The sequence below is a fragment of the Leptidea sinapis genome, chromosome 35, assembly GCF_905404315.1.
Source record: "Leptidea sinapis chromosome 35, ilLepSina1.1, whole genome shotgun sequence".
In the NCBI taxonomy this organism is placed as follows: domain Eukaryota; kingdom Metazoa; phylum Arthropoda; class Insecta; order Lepidoptera; family Pieridae; genus Leptidea; species Leptidea sinapis.
In genome coordinates, this window is record NC_066299.1 from 3,187,650 (window position 1) to 3,205,533 (window position 17,884).

The following is a 17,884-nucleotide window of genomic DNA, read 5'->3' on the forward strand; positions in this document are numbered from 1 at the left end:
TAGCCGGCCGGCGTTTATATAAAGTATTCTTAAATATCAATTAATTGTTAAAGCACCTTTGATAACTTCTTCTTCAGTAAATAATATGTTGCGCGAGCGTCGAAACGGTTAGGCAAATTTTCAGTAAGTGAAGTAAAAAACTGCTCGTGGTGTAATGCGTCGATTAGCAGCCAATTAACCAATCGCGTGCGAGATTGCAAGGATACGGGAGTAATTCTGCCATGTCACTTCCTAGATTTAATTTATTATACAAACTGAACAGTTTGTAATAGATAAGCTCAGAATTACTTCATATCATCATCATCAACGAGAAGACTACCACTGCTAGACAAAGGCTGTCCGCCGTATTCCTGCGATCTTGACCAGATCGTCGGTCCATCTTGTGGAGGGCCTACAAACACTACGTCTTCCGGTTAATAGTCTTCTTCTTCTAATTACTTAACGGATTATAATTATGCCGTAAAACCTAAGATATAAAATATGCTAATATAGAACATTGTAGTAAGTTTCAACTAACTTATATAATTTTTAACGTTCATATTATTATCATTAGCATGCGCGTACGCACGAACTATATCCAAATAAGTATAAGTATGTAAATATAGTTTAGCTATAATATGATATTTATAATTTAAACTATGTATATATTTACGTACTTTAATTATGTCTTACTACAAAACATGTAAATTCATATAGGATTTGACTAACCAAAGTCACCAACATAGGCATTGCGAATGCGGCAGTCTTCGAATGGCGACCACGTACCGGAAAACGCAGTGTTGGTGGGGGCCTACCTAAAAGATGGACTGATGATCTTTTATCGAATTCGATTAAAATCGAAAAAAATATGTGATTATAACATAGTGAACGTGTTACAAATAATTTTATTATATATTTTTAAGTTATAACAATATTAATGGCCAAACAAGTTATATTTTTCTATCAGTATTAAACGTTAAAGTCAAATTTTACAATAATTGTCCGCTATTTTCAACTTGGAGTTAGTTATTTTACTAACTTAACCGTGAAGCAGTAATGTGTAAGCGAGACTGTGTTTCGGTCTGAATGGCGCCGTAGCTAGTGAAATTACTGGGCAAATGAGACTTGACACCTTATGTCTCAAGGTGACGAGCGCAGTTGTAGCGCCGCTCAGAATTTTTGGGTTTTTCAATAATCTTGAGCGGCACTGCATTGTAATGGGCAGGTCGTATCAATTACCATCAGCTGAACGTCTTGCTCGTCTCTTCCCTTATTTTCATTAAAAAAAAACTTTTTAATTATAGTGCCATAGATGTAACGCCACGTCACGCAGTAATAAACCTACAATTCCAATATATCGTTAGCTTAAAGCTTAATTAAAAAAAAATCTCCATGTTCTAGTTCCACTACATATACAGGGTGGCCGAGAAGTTGACGTCCAAAGCTAAAATTTGAATTTTAATCATAATATCAGCCAATGTTCTGAGAAGTTTTTAAAAATAGTTAGAAGCCATAGGCTCCCCATTTTTTTTTGATACCTTGAACATTTTCATGAATTTAGCTGGAGCAGTTATCTTGAACTTACGACTCGTTCCGCATTGTCTAAACTATTCATAGTTTCTTATGAGGTTATTGCAACTGTAGTTAATAATTATCAACAGTAAAATTAACTAGAAGTGTTCAAAAAAATTTGAAAAAAGTCCTAAACCACAATTAGGGGAAAAAAATTATTATCTCCTAAAACTACGCAAAATCGTAGAACATACATAGGGGTGATTAGGATACTCATCACCATGAGGCTTTCAAATTTTAGCTTTGGACGTCAACTTTTCGGTCACCCTGTATTATTACTTGGTTTATATTTCTCTCGTAGAGTGCAAATATTGTAGTTTTATGCGTTTGCGTAATTATTCCGTCCATGCATACGACCCAGAGCAAACAATTTGCCCCTGATTCCATAACTTAATGAGAATATCTGGACTTCATTTTACATTCCACATATTAATATGCTGCATATCTGTTTTAGCATTTCCATTTTTTAAACATTACACTTATTTTTAACTTTGAGTGACATTAAATAATTATCTTATAGGGTGTTTGAAAAGCAGCATTAATTTTTTATTAATTTCCAATTTTATTTTACTGAAATAATAATAATAATTTTAAGAGTACCCAACCTTTACCAGAACATGAATGAAAATACTTTAAATGACACTAACTAATTATCTTATAAGGTGTTTTAAAAGCAGCATTACTTTTTTATTACTTTTCATTTTTATTTTACTGAAATAATAATTATAGTTTTAGAGTACCCAAACGTTACCAGAACATATCAATCTTATTCAAAAATAATTTTGAATGCAATTAAACCTACGTTGTTATAGTTGCTTGAGCTAAATAAAACACTTAACTATTGTAGTTAAGTAAGTACAAAATAATTTAATGTAGAAAAATAATTAATATAGTTTTTTATTGAACTTTTAATAACTAGACACAAAGTAACCTGTCAAGCCAAGAAAAAAGAACTGGCAATGCAGAAGCTGTGTTAGTAACACGAACTAAAGAAAGTGAAAAATTCTTTAGCGGCATTGAGCATTTTTCTTTGGTTAATGTTAAAATGGCGTCATGACACGTGACCTGATCGAAAATTCGTAAGAGTGTCGTTGAAATTATGGATGAAAGTTAATTTATCTGAGAGATAAACTTTTAAATGTAATTTAATTATTGTAATAGTTCTGAAATGTTTAATTTTTTGATTAATATAAATTTGTCATTTTTGTGTACGATAGCGCAATAAATGAAGTAATTATTCCCTTACCATTCCAAAATATTCCAAAATGCAAAACGTTAATGTTGAAGTTTTCACTTCTGCACTTCCGGTGGGCAATCCGTTTTTTTTTAAATAAGATATTGACGTCTTCAATTGAAGATGACAGATTAATTAAAAACTTAGGTTTCAGATGACCTAGAACGTAAATTTTTTAATTTGTGTCATGTGTGTAAAAATTAACCGACAAATTTTAAATTTGTCTTGATTTATCTGCTTTGGCGCATATTTAGGCAGTTTAAATATAAAAATAACAGTTATATTTACTATTTTACATTTATTAACTTTTTTATTTTATAAATTAACTTTTTGTTTTTATGTTCTTTATTTATAAATTTCAAGAATTACTAAAACACATGAGACCTATTTTAATCCCAATACATAAGTAGATTTATTTTCTTTATTGAATACTCATTATTTTATGTACATAATACCTATTTTAGATATGTCTACAGTTACTTGGAGTTTTATACAATATTATACTGTTGTGAAAGAGAACAAAGTTGGGAAAATAGAATGTGCATCTAAGTTAGCCACGTTATAAAAGTTATCATTCAACAGTACTATGGGGATATATTTAACAACGTAGAATAATTGTGGTTTTAATGCTAAACTAGTAAGTCAAAAATCAACCTGATCTAGTGAAATTACTGGGCAAATGAGACTTAACATCTCATGTCTCGAGTGTTCCGTGTCCGTTCAGAATTTTTGGGGTTTTTCAAGAATCCTAAACGGCACTACAATGTAATGGGCAGGGCGAATCAATTACCATGAGCTGAACGTCCTGCTCGTCTCGTCCCTTATTTTCATAAAAAAAACCTGATGTGTTGTCTTTTCCATATATTAAAGTTAGGTGAAGCAAGTATGATAATTACTATTACTTTTTTGAAGATAATATGCATACCGGAAAGTTATGACTTTGCTGCGTTCGCATTTCGTTTACATACAGTTTGAACAATTTGTACAGTCATGCACATCTACGAACAGTGTGTGGACTTTGGTTTTACTGGATAGATACGGTTTGTGAAGATATGCATTCCGTATAGGTTCTTCATTTGTTTCGATAAATATACTTCGTTTATACATCTGGAACAATTTGTACAGTCATGCACTTTTAACAACGTGGCGCGTACAATCTGTCGAAAAGGTCTTCTTGTCAAGAGTTCATTAATATTGAGGAGTAAAAGAGATGAAATTCACGCAGTAATTGTTTAGCGGAAGCGAGTTGCCCATAAGTTTTGAGGATTATGGACTCTTCGAAGCTCATAAATTTGATAGATGCATGGTTTTGCTATAAACGAGCGAAGCATTTAAGCAATTCTTGTAATAAGGTACCAGTCTCAGTCAAACTGCGTTTTGCTTCTCGCTTTCTTATTCATATTACTAGCAGGTACGTAAAATATTTATATCAACATAATATGACTTTATGCCGTTTAGTGTAGAGACACTTGAACCGTGGATGCAGATGCGCGGAGATTGTACAAAGTACAATCTACGCCTCTCAATGAGGCTACTGAAAATCCAAGATCTGGCAGCAATTTCGGCCAACGGATCAGCCTTGCTATCCCACTCGAAGATGCTGCCAGTATTCTTGGTACACTTCCTCGTGATGATAGTTTTAACTTCATGTAATCATATTTAATATCGTTAATGTTATAATATATAATTAGATAAAAAGCTTACTTTATTATTGAAATAACATAGAAATGCTTAGTTAATAGTGGGAGGCTCCCTTGTACAGGATGCCGGCTAGATTAAGGATACCACAACGGCGCCAATTTCTACCGTGAAGCAATAATGTGTAAACGGTGAAATCACTGGGCTAATGAGACTTAACATCTTATGTCTCAAGGCTCAGATTTTTTGGGGTTTTTCAATAAACCTGAGCGGTACTGCATTGAAATGTGCAGGGCGTATCAATTACCATCAGTTGAACCTCCTGCTCGTCCTTATTTTTATAAAAAAGAATGTCAACTGGAAATCTATGAATTGAATTGGAAAATCAAATGGATATTCGCTCTATGTGAAACGAGCTTTATGCTATTTCAAAAGTTGAAGAGATATCCCGTGTTCCCGTGACGTGCACGTAACATGTTATCTATGACAGCGCACATTCCCGTTTTATTCGAATAAAACCCTCACATTGCACATCATTTTACAGTAAATATTGGTAAAATAGATGCAATTGCTCTGCTTTTATCTCATACAGGAATAATTATTGTTATTAAAAACCAACAAAGCTTATAAAAAAGAGGCCAAGTGCGATTGGACTCGCCCGTGAAGGGTTCCGTAGTACGTTCGTTGTAACTTTGATCGATGTTTTAATAATACTTAGTGCACATTTTTTTAAATAGAAAAAACTACTTACTAGATCTCGTTCAAACCAATTTTCGGTTGAAGTTTGCATGGCAAATCATATATATATACAAGTGACGTATCGTTGATAAAATCTTGTATGCTTTGTTAAACTCTCGGGTACGGAACGCGAGAGGTCTCCGGTTCGAGGCCCGCATTGTTCATAAAATTCTGTTTTTAAATTTTATTTGAGTAAATCATACCAGGAAGTGAGGGTTATCACTTTAAAACATAACAAAACCTGTAAGGTATCTATTAGTAGTATCCGCGCGTAGTCACTGACACCTACTTCGATCCGTCTTATGTGACCACGTAAGGGTGATTAAAATTTTGTTTCTTAAAAATATAATTTGTTATATTTACTTGAAATCTTAGAAATATTTTTATACGATTAAGGTTAGGCTCTACCCATTTTAATTTAATGTCGCTTCTATATCTAGCTCTTCGTGTTGTGTTTGCAAGTGTCATTTGGTTGTAAGTGTAAAAAATAATCACTAAAGTACATAATATTAAAAAACAAAATCCTCCGCCGCGTCTATTTGTCTGTCAGTTCGCGATAAACTCAAAAAGTACTAAGCACCAATTTTTATGCAGTTTTCACCAGTAGATAGCGTTGTTCTCAAGGAAGGTTTTAGTATATAATTTGTTAAGTTTTTGCATATTTTTTTGTATACATTAACGATATACTTTGTTGGAGGTATCGGAAAAACATAAGCCGTCTGGGAGACATAAGCTTACAATGAAAACGCTGTCTAAACCTTTGGAGATATAATAAAATAATGTATTGTGGAGTTGTACATCTTATATATGTCTACAGAAAATTCCCCGATGGTATATATGTCTATTTTAAAGATATTGTAACGCGTGAGTCCTCCCTGACACGCGGGATCGTTTCAATATTAAAACAAACTTATAGATTCTGTTATACTTATATTCTTTCACTTTATAGTAAACATATTAATTATAAATTTTAAATTCTAGTTGACCCGATAGACGTTGTACTGTAATATATCATAACATCAAGAATTATTTCCTAAAATATGCTCCCTGTTGTTGTAATGCAATTGTTTTACAGCAGAACTGTCAAACCGTGCGTCAATAAATTCTCTCATAGAAATTATGTATGGACACATCAAAGGAAAAACAAATTTGTTGTTTTTATTTAATTAAGCAGCATTTTCCTATTTATTCACCTTTTAAACCTTCTCTGGACTTCCACAAATAATTCAAGACCTAAATTAGGCAAATCGGTCCAGCCGTTATCGAGTTTTAGCGAGACTAACGAACAGCAATTCATTTTTATATATTTAGATCAGGCCGAAGGCCGACCGTTTTGACTTTATCTCGTTCTCTTATCTGTCTCGTTGTTCAATTACTATTTGATTCACTTCTCATCCGCGTCAATATTTTAAATTATAAAAGAATATTCTATCTTTAACTTGACGGCCAACTATAAAACAATGAGTTCTTATATGCGGATAAGAACTCCTTGTTACAACATCATACTATAACACTTTAAATACTGTTACGATATTAATCCTTATCATTTCCAATACCTTAGTTATATATATAATTCCTTGATGCGAATTGATCTCCCCCTCCACCCCCCACGTTGAAGGGTATGATCTTTCCCAATTACATTTTCGATTGCTATAGACTACATTATTCCCGAAAGGAACTTATATCATATTTTCTTATATTGACAGAACAGCGTCGGGTCAGCTAGTCTTTATATATATATATTTCTTGTGTGCGTGTGTATGTCACTGAACCGATTTTAATGATATTTTTTGTGTGAGTTCAAGGGGATTCGATGATGGTTTAGATTCACCATTGAACTACCTCCTAAACGGCTGGACCGATTTTGATGATTTTTTTGTGTGTTCCAGTGAATTTGATATTGGTTTAGATTCTGAATTCCATCCATATAATATAATTCTCCTGCTCATATGTATCTTAGTGACCTCCTCCAATTGGCTGAACCGATTTTTCAAATTTAAGACGTGTACAGGACAACGTCTGTCGGTTCCACTAGTAACATATAAAATACTAGCTTACCCGACAGACGTTGTTCTGTAGATAATAAAAAAAACACTGTTTTAAAGGAATTTGCCAATAATATTTCAAAACATCAAGAATTATTTCGTAAAAAATGCTCCCTGTTGTTATAATGAAATTGTTTCACAGCCAAACCGTATGTAAATAAATTCTCTCACAGAAAATATGTACATACAAGACAAATATTGGAAATAAAAATAATTATGGGTCCCAAATCGAAATAAAAACTATCCTATCTCTCAATTTGGACTAAACTGCACTCCATGAAGTGAATTAAATCCGTTCATTAGTTCAGGAGTCCATCGCGGACAAACAACGTGTCACGTAAATTATATGTATTAAGATATATTATAGATTTACAGAAATTACACAAATATATAAACATACACAAACTCAGGTGTATGATAATAAGATTCTGTTCTTGTATGAATGCGTTAGCAACTGTTATTATAGTCGTTTGTGATTCCACACAGATGCTCGTACGGGGAATGTTCAAGCTGTAACGATCAAATGATAACTGTGGAAAATCGAACACACAAGCCCCCATAACGTTAAGAACCTCTTCAAAGTTCTAAATAGTAATAGTATTCGTGTACGTACAAGCTTATAGGAATTTATTTTGTAAGCCTTTTGTGTGAAATACTTATAAATATTGCATCAGAATGTTGTTTAGATTTTAAAATGTCGGGCGATATTACAGCTTAAAAAAATCGGTCAAGTGCGAGTCGGACTCGCCCATGAATGTTTCTTTAGCAGCAAATAACATAATATAAAAGTTCTTGTAGATCGTTCAAACCAATTTTCGGTGGAAGTTTGCATGGGGTATCATATTATATTTTTTAAAGTTTTATCATTCTCTTTTTTGAGAAGTTACAGGGGGGGGACACATTTTACCACTTTGGAAGTGCTTCTCGCGCAAACTATTCAGTTTAGAACAAAAATGATATACCTCAATATCATTTTTAAAGACCTACCTATAGATACCACGTACGTATGGGTTAGATGAAATAAAAATTGAATTTTTGTTCTTAGTATGGGTAACAAGTAAAATTTATTGATTTTTTTTCTCTATTTTTGTGTGAAAATCCTAATGCGGTACTAAATACACCTACTTACCTTAATTTTCAACAGTATAGTTATTATAGTTTCCAAAAAAAGTGGCTGTGACATACGGAGGGACAGACAGACAGACAAAACGAATCTATAAGGGTTCCGTTTTTTGCCATTTGGCTACGGAACCCTTAAAATTGGTTAATTAGGAGTTTCACTTAATTGCACTATAAAAAGTTGTGTAGTGTTATACTGATCGTTCTACTTGCTTTAGATGTGATCAATTGAATGAAACTCAACGTCGCAACTGAAAGTGAACATGATAGAGTCCATTAATTAATAAAAATAAATTAAAAAAACAATTAATGACGAAAACGTGATTCTACAAAGGTCACGGAACGTCGGGTTTAATAAATAATTATAAAAATATACCTTTTACACAAAAACCTAACGTATAAATACAGTTACAATAACACGCGTTTTAATCCCTTAAAAAATATTTTATTTAAAAGAAAAAAAGGATTGTGTGGTTTTATGAAACAACGGTAAATGTGAAACTGTTTTTCACATTATGGACAAAAATTTTTGGAATAAAGTTCCCTTAAGGGTATAAAAATCGCTTTATCAATCTTAATTTTATACTTGGAAAATTGGAATGATAATGGGAAATAATAAAAGTAGACTAAGTCTCCAACTAATATTTTTATTGAACTCTGTGTCTTAGGTTAAAAATATTGATTGAAAAGGATTGTATTAAACACTGACAAAATCAAACAAAATAGCGTGGAATACAAATGAGTAATGGTCTATACACTACGCTCAGATGCGATGAACTATAGGCGCCGCCCGACCGTCACTCGACATGCAACACAAAGACAAAAAGTTTGAGACGATGTAATAAAAGTTTCACCTTAATAAATGTTTAGAAAATGTCATTGATAGAAGTAATATCGCGCTCTTTACATTGAAATATACACCAGAAATATGACAATAGCGTTGAATATTGACTGGGGTTCAATATTGCATTAGGAAATTCAATATGTATTCTATCTGAGTGAGCTTTACGCTATTTTAAATTTGAAGTGACATCCCGCGATCTTATTACACACCACGTGTTATCAATGAAAGAAAAAAAAAATTATATGAATAAAATTTACAGTGTAGATAATTCATATAACTTAAGTATACAATTAGTGATTCCACCTTCGCACGACACGCCACAAATTAGGATATCATCCCCACCATCCTGATGTGTGGCGGTCCTCCACAGTGCGGTTTTCAAGGAGCTTTCTTCCTCGTACTACTAAGCTGTGGAATGAGCTTCCTTGTGCGGTGTTTCCGGGACGATACTACATAGGTACCTTCAAAAAAGCGCGTACTCCTTCCTTAAAGGCAAGCAACGCTCTTGTGATTCCTCTGGTGTTGCAAGAGAATGTGGGCGGCAGTGATCACTTAACACCAGGTGACCCGTACGCTCGTTTGTCCTCCTATTCTATAAAAAAAAGTCTAATTGACCTATTTTGGCGCGTATAGAGCGTGCCACTTATAATCATCATCCGACAACACCACCATCTGCTAGTTACGTCTTCAATAACCGTGACAGTAAAAAAGAAAACAATTAGTGAAACAACCTAGAGAACGGGCATAGCAGCTAATTGTTTTTGAATAAGCTTTTCACAATGGAATCTATACCTATCCTTGCCATAAAGAAAATACCATACTTAAAGAAAAAATAAATTTTTCTTATTCGAAGTGGTCTCCATTGGCTGCAATACAGTCCTTTAAACTTTGAGGCCAGTTATCAATAGAAGCACGCACTCTTTCCATGGGAAAATTCCTCACTGCCAATCGTACATATTGTTTTAGGGACTTCAAATTATCATGGCGAGAGCAAGCCGTGCTCTCTAAAATTGACCATAAATCATAATCCAGCGGATTAGGATCGGGACCAGTCTTCAGCTCTGATGAAGTCTCCAACCAAAACTGCGTAGACCGAGCTTTATGACCCGGCGCTGAGTTTTGCTGGAAGGACCATTCTTGGTTATTGAGCATGGTGTGGTTAAGGGGCTACTACCATCACAAGAATGGTATCTTGATATACTTGTGCCGATGTTTTGATACCTTTTTCACAAAAGTATGGCTCAGTCACTCCTTCATAGCTAATACTATACCAAACCATCACTGAAGACGGAGAGTCCCCACGTTGTACTCTGTCGACTAATTGGGAAGCTTCCCAAGCTTTTTTTAAGCTTTTTTAAGCTTAGAGCATAAATACGGTGATTTTGTTTGTTAAAATGATGCTCAATTGTAAAAATCTTCTTATCCAAGTAAGCAAAGTTTTTCTTTCTTTATTACGACCTTAGATCATTTATATGTCTTGATAGAGCCTCTTGCTGCTAGAAAACCGATGAAACAGGCCTTATTTATTACTTTATGTGTGCGTGACAAACGTCTTACACTCGCGATTTGTATGTGATTTTTATCGATATTATTTTTATTGATATGTACTTTGTATTTTCTTTGATTAAAGCGAGTGTGACACATTTAAATTAAACACTTTTAAAGGTTTGAAACGCGTATAATTGTAACAGATGTTTGCGTAAAAGTTACATTTTTATTTTAGCTAACCCGACGTTTCAAGACCTTTCCAGATCTCGCTTTCGAGAGAGCTAGAAACAGATGCTTTAAAAGTGTTTTATTTAAATGTGACTTTGTGTTAGTGTGCGTGCATTGTTCAAAATAGAGGTTAACGGTCAACCTCAATTTTTTTCGACGTTTTCACAGCTTTCGCAGTCTTCTAGACGTATAAATGATCTAAGATTACGACCTTACGAATCTAACTCCCTTGAATTTTAAGCATACTTTAGGAAAAAATACTCACACGTCAAATAGTCAATAAAAAGGCATAAAAAGGCATAAAAGGCATTTATTTTCTCAAAATTGATTCCTTTAGAATTCTTTTTGATGTCATTTCTTACTACTACTAGACTACTTCATAGTACTAGATACTACTACCGCTTCGGAAACAAATGGCGCTCTGAGAGAGAAGAAGCGGCGCAAGAAACTCTCCCAGTATTCTTTTTTTTTGCGCTCTTTTCAATAAAAATATACAATATTGTACAGTCATTTCTATCGCTATAAAATAATCACAATCTAGTCCCAGGCTGTCCGATCATTTAGATATTCAGCAGTGGAGTAATAGGATTTACGACAGAGCCATTTTTTAATAAAACATTTAATTTTATTTTAGATAATGCCTGAACAGTCATGGCTGAGACTTTATTATAAAAGTGTATACATTTACCCTTAAATCTATTATGTATCTTATGAAGCCTACTAGAATTAGTTACAAGCAATCCCTTATTTCTAGTGTTATAATAATGTCAATAACTTAAACGTGTAAGTCAAGAAAGTAAATGTAAATTAATACGTAAAAACAAGAGTTATTGAGTACAGTATCACATAGTACAGATCCACACACACACCGTAAATACATAAAGATATTTAGCACCAGTATGTGAAGCCAGTTTATTATATTCCTAAATTTTGCATCCTATGTAGGATATATATCATATATCGACAGATATTTCAGACTCCTCTTACCATAAAATCTTAGGTAATTTCCATTTACATCAAGTCTTCCATATATGCTCATAAAATATCGTAACTGCCATACTGCAATTCGAACAAAATCAAATCGTGTAGAAATACAAAGTACTGTTACTAATAAAGACTACAATATTCATGGTTATTTTTAAAACCGCACAGCTGTAGCATAGAAATGTTCAAGATTATTAAAATATTTACAAAATATAATGTAAACACACGTATACTCAGGTGTAAGCTAATAATAGCATAATAGTAGTGGTCTCAAACGAAGGCGTTAGGAACTGTTACGCGACTTGCTTGTGATTTCATACGGATGTTTGTACGTGGTGATGTTCGCGCTATTACGACCAAATGATAACTGTCGGAAAATGTAAAACATAAATGGCTAAGGTGAGTAGTAGGCTTGTTGTACGGGTCTAGGTTTAACGTTTTCTTTGTTAATAAACGTTTGTGTGGTAAAGGTTACTATAACATAAATGACTTTCTTAATGATACCACAGATTGGGAATGGAGCGACCGCCCTCAGGCTATTAAATAATAAGTTTAATTGTACAATGTTACTTTGTAAATGTTACTATGATTGTAAAACATATTTTTGATGAAAATAAAAAGCCCGCTGAGTTTGTTGCGCCCATTCTTCTCAGGCCTGAGGCATTCATTTTGGAATGGGTGGTAGTTTGTTTTGACTTTCAATAAGTGATTTCACATCTTATTTTGAATAAAAATATTTGAATTTGAATTAAGGATGCTTTTTGTAGTGAAAACTTGTTGAGCCGCTTTGGGCACTTTTTGGTAGGGGAAAATCTTATGGGTTCGCATTACCGACACAGTCATGATTGGCTCCCGCGATAAATAAATAATTTAAAAAATAAATATAAATTTATAGCTGGACACTTTTAGTACGGTTGAAATCTCGTGAGGTCACGGCATCGAAATGCTTATAGCAGTGTATCTGTAGCTACATATATAGTATTGTGCAACATCACTATGTGTGTGATGTGTGAAAATTAGGGTCGAGATGAGCATGATGGTAACTGATACGCCCTCCCATTACAATGCAGTACCGCTCTGGATTCTTGAAAAACTCAGCGGCACTATAATTGAGCTCGTCACCTGAAGGCATAAGTCTCATTAGCCCAATCATTCCCAGTCCCAGTCAGACCGAAATACACACGCCAGAAAAAGGCGCCGTTGTGGTACCCGTAATCTAGCCGACATCCTGAGCCTTCTACTGGTAAACGTCCTTAATCGCCTCTTACGACACCCTTGGGCCTGGGACTTGTTCTTCGGGAAGTTGTTGATTTTACCCCGTTTTTCAAAAATCGAGTTTTCATCAGATCTCGAAGTTATGAGGTCCTCGGAAGCTTCCCTGACTACCCTATTATTTTTTTCTCAGGATTTTTAACAGTGGGAGGCTCCTTTGCACAGGATGCCGGCTAGACTGGTACCACAACGGCGCCTATTTTTGCCGTGTAGCAGTAATGTGTAAGCATTACTGTGTTTCGGTCTGAAAGGCGCCGTAGCTAGTGATATTACTGGTCAAATGAGACTTAACATCTTATGTCTCAAGGTGACGAGTGCAGTTGTTGTGCCATTCAGGATTTTTGGGTTTTTTCAAGAATACTGAGCAGCACTGCATTGTAATGGGCAGGGCGTATCAATTACCATCAGCTGAACGTCCTGCTCGTCTCGTCCCTTATTTTCATTTAAAAAAAAGGAGAAGCACAGGGCAAAGTAGAGGAATTTAGGATTAGGACTTCAAACTTAAGGTGCAGTTTGATACGTAACATACATCTAATAATATAGTCGATATACATATTAATTCCATGAAATAAAACAAACTCAACCTTCGCCGTATTACCGTTACTGCCTACATTACGGATAATATACTCCGAGCTCAGAATAACAGACAGGAGATAATATTGTTTGTTTAAGCTCGGAACTTTACTTTTCATGTTTTTTAAAACTTAGATAAATATTCACTATGTTCCTTTACTTTGATTAACAAACGATCTTTTTATTAAAATTTCTTAACTTAATTTTTAACTTTCCGCTAAGAATATTTAATCTTTTCATAACTTCGGAAAGTTATGGTTTTACCTCGTTTTTCGAAAATCGAGTTTTCATCAGATCTCGATTTGAAGCGTTTTGGTTTGGAATTAGCGGGAGGTTGCAGGGATGGCCTTTAGGGTCAACTGTTGTCCTAATTTTTTTTATTAAATTGCGCGTTGCGTGAGCGTGCACGGCGTGACTGGCGATGACACATGTCGAGGGAAATAACGTTAACAAAGAGAAAAAGGAAGAGATATATCAGTTAATTATTCAAATAAAAGAAACATATGGATTTCCACTGTCTTCTATTATTAATTGATATTGGTCAAGAAAAAGAAATACTTTACTTTAAAAATAGTAAAACTATTTTTTTAAGTTATTCTTCTTTTGGCGCGTTAGGGAATTATTATCAGTGTGAGTCACTACGATGCGCGCGCACACCGTCACGCAACTTCGACACCCTGACGTTAACTAGTCAACTAGACCATCTGTATCTTCTCGATGTATATAACTTCAACTACCATAATTTAAATAAATGTTACAGAACTTAATTGGTTGTAGTTGTAATATGTTATGCTTTTAAAGTGATAACCCTCACTTCTAGGATTAATACACAAATAAAATTTAGAAAAACAAAAGCTATGAAGCCACAACCTGAGAGTTGAACAAAGCAAACAAGGTTTTGTAACGATACGTTACTCGAACGGTTGGCTCAGTTGGTTAGAGCACCGGCACGGAACGCCGGAGGTCGTGTCGTTTTTTCTAAATTTTATTTGTGGTTGTATTCAATATCTTCTTTATTATACATTGTTCTTTCTACAAAAGTAAAATCGCACGAAGAAAAGTGATGTTTAAGGAATTTTGTTTTGTTACGCCACAGAAGTGTACCTATTAACCTAGTACTACCTACTACTAGTAGAGACTATCACTTTTTTTTTAAAGTTTATTCATTTTGTGAATTTTCAGTACATTGTTGTCGTTTTCTGTTTTAATGTTAAAGTAACTTCACCGTTCTCTGCGTACAACTTATCAAATTATGCGCAGTTTATATTTACTATACCTATGTTTTGTTAAATAGTACTAACATGTATTCAAAGTAAATATTCCTAGAAGCCTATCTGCTTGTGTAAATAGTTTCTTGTGAATCTTGAATAGGTTGAAACACATAATTACGACGTTATTTGAACTGGGTTATTATGACGTTCATAATTACTTGATATTTTAAGATTGCTTCTGTGTCGGCCATCACCGGAGAAATCTTTTCCCTTGAAGATAGATCACCTATCCATTATCGGCAGTTTTCAATAACCTATCTATCCTTAGTTGAACTTACTAGAGGTATACAAATCTATCCTTTTACGCTTACTTACATTTTAATAATCTATCGACAGATAGCATTGGACTATAATTAATAATATAACTATATTGGACGTAACTATGGATGGATAAGATCTTGTCATTAAACGATGATAGTAATATATCCGTAACTAGATTCGTTATTGAAAACGGCTGTAAATAAATAGCGCCTTCGCATAATACAGCAAGAGCACGTAATCCACAGTCCTTCTTTATTTTATATATGCTGGAAGTTTGTCAGCGCATACTCCTATCACAGGTTAGAATGATGGCCAATTTTGAAGTTAAGACTTCAGTGGCTTTGGCAGGTTAACGGAATTAAAGCTATGCAGAATACCCGTCGAAATTCTTCAAATAACAAAGTCTGATTTTGATTTCCTGGGTATTATCTTCAAAAATTTAATAAAAATCACGTCATTAATTGTCAGACAGTTAATTAACATCGTGGCGATCCTTTGCCAGACAAGCTTAGCTTCATGAAATTATTATTCTACTTACGTTTTAGCATAAAAGCTGATTTGTATATATAATAATCGGGTAATAATTAGGTTGTCAATCGTTTTCATATATCTATTGATAATTTCAAAAGGAAAATTGCACGCTTCAATATAAACTATTACTGTTTTGTAAATAGCGTATGAAAAAAATTGCCCAATCAGAACGCTCGACGTCTCACACTGCTTATTTCATTAGTAATGTACCCAGATTTGAACGTAGTGTTTAAATTCTCTTTGCCCAGATTTATTATAATGTCACTATGGGTATCTTCCGATATACACTGCGACCACTGTACAGTGTGACGTCAATTTAGTATACTGTGAAGCCGTTCCTTTATAGCCAGTTATACTGGTTACTATTTAAAACGGAACGCAATCCCGTATACTGTCAGCCGTATTTTTTTACGCACCATTCAAATTAGTGTATTAAAGTTTTCTAGTTCATTAAAAAAAGCTGTTGTTGGAGTACTGTCAAATTTAAAATATTTGAGATTAAACTGTAGGTAATGTTTATAAAACGTGGTTTTGACTTATCACGTGACCAAAGTACTGCGAGTACCTTACCTCGAAAACGCCAGTGCTCACAGTAGAATATGGCGGCGATTTATGACGTCATATATTTCGCTAGGATACTGCGGCAGTATACTGGCAGTCCATAACGGAACAACTTTTTTTTACAGTGAAAGCACTGTGCAGTACTCGCAGTGCATATCGGAATATACCCTATAGTGTACCCGTGAAATCACAATGTCACTTAAACCAAGCCGCTAAATTGAAATGAAGTCAGTCGACTTCATTTCTTACAATTTTGTGCTCTCTCTGTCATTGATTTGATATACCTGCGACATAATATTTTGCTTTTACAACGTGATGCCAGAAAATGTTCAAGATACATGGTTCACGAAATTCAAAAGATTTGTTTAAAAAAACATTTATCGGGTAAAGATTATTAACGTAAATGACTTTCATAATGATACCTCAGACTGCAAATGGAGCGACCGCCCTTAAGCTATTTGAATTAAAAGTTCGATTGTCACGATTGTCACTTATTTTTGGCTGACATCTCCAACAAATTGCGTTAATATATACAAAACTTATAAAAAAAACTTAACATTTAATGTACTAAAACCGTCCTCGAGAACTACGCTATCTATTGTTGAAAACAGCGTGAAGATAGGTGCAGTGGTTTTTGAGTCTATCGCGAACAGACAGACAGACAGACAGACGCGGCGGAGTACTTTGTTTTATAATATGTAGTGATATACATATAATATATGTAAACTAGCTGGTGACAGGTGCGCTTCACTTCAATTAAACAAATGCTACAAAATATCTTAATTTTAAATCTTTTGTTTAATAATTATTTCGTTTTTCCCTGTTATGAAATAATTGTTCAGCAGAACTGTCAAACTACCTACGTAAAAAAATTATCTCATAGAATATTTATTGATACAGAAATAAAATTTGAAATAAAATAATATAATGGGTCACGAATCAAAATAAAAACTGTCACATCTCTCAAGCTGTATCAAATTTGTGCATTGTGCAAAATTTGATTAAAATCGGCTCAGTAGTTTAGGAGTTTATCGCGGACGAACAACGTGATGCGAAATTTTACGGACGAGACGAGTAGGACGTTTAGTTGATCGTAATTGTTACGCCCTACCAATTACAATGCAGTACCGCTCAGGATTATTGAAAAACCCAAAAAGTCTAAGCGGCACCATAATTGCGTTTATCACCTTAAGGCACAAGATGACAAGTTTCATTTGCCCAGTAATTTCACTAGCTACGGCGCCCTTCACACCGAAATACAATAGAGCTTACACATTACTGCTTCACGGCAGAATTAGGCGCCGTTGTCGTGCCCATAATCTAGCCGGCATCCTGTGCCAAGAAGTCTCCTATTGGTAAATGTATACTGAGATACTAAACTATGTAATTGGTTTAATGATAGTTACCATGAACGTCATGGGTGTATGATGCAAATGCAAATATCTGTGTCAGTCGTAATTTAATCAAACTTGTTTCTTCGGATATTCCTATAGTCGGCTCTCGTCAGTTATGTTAATCTAAGAAAATAGCGTAACACATTGCTCAC

The 17,884-nt window shown here is 34.2% G+C and overlaps 1 protein-coding gene across 2 annotated transcripts in view; it reads right to left on the reverse strand.

Moving 5' to 3' along the window:
* LOC126975294 (monocarboxylate transporter 10-like) overlaps positions 1-17,884 on the reverse strand; it is a 291,514-nt gene that overhangs the window by 205,122 nt on the left and 68,508 nt on the right. The gene's annotated exons all lie outside the window — the stretch shown is intronic.